The following is a 5,167-nucleotide window of genomic DNA, read 5'->3' as shown; positions in this document are numbered from 1 at the left end:
CCTACCGCGAACACGCAATCCAAGCCAAGATGCAATCTAGAAGACGGTAGCAACGAGGGGATGATCGAGACTCACCCTTGAAGAGTTCCAAAGCCTACAAGATGAGGCTCTTGTTGCTGCGGCAGACGTTCACTTGCCGCTTGCAAAAGCGCGTAGAAGATCTTGATCACGACGCCACGAACGGGCAGCACCTCCGTACTCGGTCACACGTTCGGTGTTGATGAAGTCGACGTCCACCTCCACGTTCCAGCGGGCAGCGGAAGTAGTAGCTCCTCTTGAATCTGGCAGCACGACGGCGTGGTGGCGGTGGTGGTGGAGAACTCCGGCGGAGCTTCGCTAAGCGTGCGGGAGAGAAGGAGGAGTGGGGCGGCTAGGGTTTGGGGAGAGGGGGGCGCCGGCCACTTGAGGGGTGCGACCACCTTGTGGTGTTGGGGTGGCCGGCCCCCTCCCCTTGGCCCTCATTATATAGGTGGAAAACCCAAGAGTTGGTCTACAAGTCTTCGAATAAGACCCCAAACCAAAACCTTCCATATGACATGAAACCTACCCAAGCTAGGACTCCCACTAGAGGTGGGATTCCCACCTTCCCTTGGGAGGGGGTGGCCGGCCACCTTAGGTGGAGTCCACCTGGGACTCCACCCCCTAGGGTTGGCCGGCCATGGTGGTGGAGTCCCTTCGGGACTACGCCTTCCAAAGTTAATTTCTTCCGGAATATTCTAGAACCTTCTAGAAGCTTCCATAAATGCACCGGATCATTTTCAAACTTATAAAATGACTTCCTATATATGAATCTTATTCTCCGGACCATTCCGGAACTCCTCGTGATGTCCGGGATCTCATCCGAGACTTCGAACAAATCTTCGAACTCCATTCCAAATTCAAGTTCTACCATTTCAACATCAAACCTTAAGTGTGTCACCCTACGGTTCGCGAACTATGCGGACATGGTTGAGTACTCTCTCCGACCAATAACCAATAGCGGGATCTGGAGATCCATAATGGCTCCCACATATTCAACGATGACTTTAGTGATCGAATGAACCATTCACATACGATACCAATTCCCTTTGTCATGCGATATTTTACTTGTCCGAGGTTTGATCATCGGTATCACTCTATACCTTGTTCAACCTCGTCTCCTGACAAGTACTCTTTACTCGTACCGTGGTATGTGGTCTCTTATGAACTTATTCATATGCTTGCAAGACATTAGACGACATTTCACCGAGAGGGCCTAGAGTATATCTATCCGTCATCGGGATGGGCAAATCCCACTGTTGATCCATATGCCTCAACTCATACTTTCCGGATACTTAATCCCACCTTTATAACCACCCATTTACGCAGTGGCGTTTGATGTAATCAAAGTACATTTCTGGTATAAGTGATTTACGTGATCTCATGGTCATAAGGACTAGGTAACTATGTATCGAAAGCTTATAGCAAATAACTTAATGACGTGATCTTATGCTACACTTAATTGGGTGTGTCCATTACATCATTCATACAATGATATAACCTTGTTATTAATAACATCCAATGTTCATGATTATGAAACTAATCATCCATTAATCAACAAGCTAGTTAAGAGGCATACTAGGGACTCTTTGTTGTTTACATATCACACATGTATCAATGTTTCGGTTAATACAATTATAGCATGGTATATAAACATTTATCATAAACATAAAGATATATAATAACCACTTTTATTATTGCCTCTTGGGCATATCTCCAACAGTCTCCCACTTGCACTAGAGTCAATAATCTAGATTACATTGTAATATACCTAACACCCATGGCATTCTGGTGTTGGTCATGCTTTGCCCTAGGGAGAGCTTTAGTCAACGGATCTGCTACATTCAGATCAGTGTGTACTTTGCAAATCTTTACTTCTCCATCTTCGATGTACTCGCGAATCGAGTGGTAACGCAGCTTGATATGCTTCAGCCTCTTGTGTGACCTTGGTTCTTGTGCATTGGCGATGGCACCCATGTTGTCACAGTAGATGACTAGTGGGTCCAATGCACTAGGAACCACACCGAGCTCTACAATGAACCTCTTCATCCATACCGCTTCTGATGAAGCCTCTGAAGACGCTATGTACTCTGATTCTGTTGAAGACTTCGCCACCGTGCACTGCTTCGAGCTTGCCCAGCTTACTGCAGCACCATTCAATATAAACACGTACCCAGACTGTGACTTAGAGTCATCAGGATCAGTGTTCCAACATGCATCGGTGTAACCGCTTACAACGAGCTCTTGGTCACCTCCGTAACAAAGAAACATATCCTTAGTTCTTTTCAAGTACTTCAGGATATTCTTGACCGCTGTCCAGTGTTCCATTCCTGGATCACTTTGATATCTGCTAGTCAAACTAACAGCATGTGCTATATCCGGTCTAGTACATAGCATGGCATACATGATAGATCCTACTGCCGAGGCATAGGGGATATTACTCATCCTTTCTCTTTCTTCCGCCGTAGCCGGTCCTTGTGTCTTACTCAAGACCTTGCCTGGTAACATAGGTAAGAAACCTTTCTTACTTTCGTCCATTCTAAACTTCTTTAGAATCTTGTCCAGGTATGTACTCTGTGATAGCCCTATTAGGCGTCTTGATCTATCTCTATAAATCTTGATGCCTAATATATACGATGCTTCACCAAGGTCTTTCATTGAAAAACTATTATTCAAATAACCTTTTACACTGCTTAATAGTTCTATATCATTCCCAATCAATAATATGTCATCTACATATAATATCAGGAATGCTACAGAGCTCCCACTCACTTTCTTGTAAATACAGGCCTCTCCATGACACTGTATAAACCCGAAGTCTTTGATCACCTTATCAAAGCGTCGGTTCCAACTTCTTGATGCTTGCTTCAGTCCATAGATTGAACGCTGAAGTTTGCATACTTTGTCAGCATTTTTAGGATCGACAAAACCATTGGGTTGTACCATATACAACTCTTCCTCAATGTCTCCATTAAGGAACGCCGTTTTGACATCCATCTGCCAAATCTCATAATCGAAAAATGCAGCTATTGCTAACAAAATCCTCACAGATTTTAGCTTTGCTACAGGTGAGAAAATCTCATCGTAGTCAACTCCTTGAATTTGTCGGAAACCCTTTGCGAAAAGTCGAGCTTTATAGACAGTAATATTACCATCAGCATCTGTTTTTCTCTTGAAGATCCATTTATTCTCGACAGCCTTGCGGCTATCAGGTAAGTCTACCAAAGTCCATACTTTGTTATCATACATGGATCCCATTTCGGATTTCATAGCTTCTTGCCATTTGTTGGAATCTGGGCTCATCATCGCTTCTTCATACGTCGCAGGGTCCTCATCATTGTTGTCCACAATCATGACATTTAGACAAGGATCATACCAATCAGGAGTGGCACGTTCCCTTGTCGATCTGCGAGGTTCAGTAGTTTCCTCGTTCGAAGTTTCATGATCATTATCATTAACTTCCTCTGTTGCCGGTGCAGGCGGTACAGGAACAAGCTCTTCGCGCTACTCTGATCAACGAGTAAAGATTCATAAATCTCATCGAGTTCTACTTTTCTTCCAGTCACTTCTTTAGTGAGAAATTCTTTCTCAAGAAAGGTTCCGTTCTTAGCAACAAAGATTTTGCCTTCGGATCTGTGATAGAAAGTGTACCCTATTGTTTCCTTAGGGTATCCTATGAAGACGCATTTCTCCGCTTTGGGTTCTAGCTTGTCCGGTTGTAACTTTTTTACATAGGCTTCGCAACCCCAAACTTTAAGGAACGACAGCTTAGGTTTCTTATTAAACCATAATTCATACGGTGTCATTTCTACGGATTTTGATGGTGCTCTATTTAAAGTGAATGCGGCTGTCTCTAATGCATAACTCCAAAATGATAACGGCAAATCAGTAAGAGACATCATAGAACGAACCATATCTAAGAGAGTTCGATTACGACGTTCGGACACACCGTTTCGTTGTGGTGTTCCCGGCAGTGTCAATTGTGAAAGTATTCCGCATTTCTTTAAATTCATGCCAAACTCATAACTCAGATATTCACCTCCGCGATCAGATCGTAGAAATTTAATCTTCTTGTTATGTTGATTTTCTACTTCACTTTGGAATTCCTTAAACTTCTCGAAAGTTTCGGATTTATGTTCCATGAAATAGATATACCCATATCTACTCAGATCATCTGTGAAGGTTAGAACATAACGATAGCCACCGCGCGATGCTATACTCATTGGTCCGCATACATCGGTATGTATGATTTCCAATAAAGTCAGTAGCTCGCTCCATCATACCAGAAAATGGAGTCTTTATCATTTTCCCATTAGACATGCTTCACATCTATCAAGTGACTCAAAGTCAAGTGATTCAAGTAATCCATCGGTATGGAGTTTCTTCATGCGTTTCACTCCAATATGACCAAGACGACAGTGCCACATATAAGTAGAATTATCATTCAATTTAATTCGCTTAGCATCAATGTTATGTATATGTGTATCAGTACTATCGAGATCTAATAGAAATAAGCCATTCTTTTCAGGTGCTCGACCATAAAAGATATTATTCATAAAAATAGAACAACCATTATTCTCTGACTTGAATGAATAACCGTCTTGCATTAAACAAGATCCAGATATAATGTTCATGCTCAACGCGGGTACAAAATAACAATTATTTAGGCTTAAAACTAATCCTGAAGGTAGATGTAGAGGAAGTGTGCCGATAGCGATCACATCGACTTTGGATCCGTTTCCAACGTGCATCGTCACTTCATCTTTTAGTAGTCTTCGTTTATTCTTTAGTTCCTGTTTCGAGTTACAAATGTGAGTAACTGAACCAGTATCAAATACCCAGGTACTAGAACGAGAACCAGTAAGATAAACATCTATAACATGTATATCAGATATACCTTCTTTCTTCTTCTTGACAAGGCCGCTCTTCAGATCAGCCAGATACTTGGAGCAATTACGCTTCCAGTGTCCCTTCTCCTTGCAGTAATAGCACTCAGCATCAGGCTTAGGGCCGTTCTTAGGTTTCATAGGAGGCGTGGCAGCTTTCTTGCCACCCTTCTTGAATTTTCCCTCAGACTTGCCCTGTTTCTTGAAACTGGTGGTCTTGTTGACCATCAGCACTTGGTGCTCTTTCTTGATCTCAATCTCAG

This window comes from Lolium perenne, chromosome 6 (assembly GCF_019359855.2).
Source record: "Lolium perenne isolate Kyuss_39 chromosome 6, Kyuss_2.0, whole genome shotgun sequence".
NCBI lineage: Eukaryota > Viridiplantae > Streptophyta > Magnoliopsida > Poales > Poaceae > Lolium > Lolium perenne.
This window is presented reverse-complemented; position numbering follows the sequence as displayed.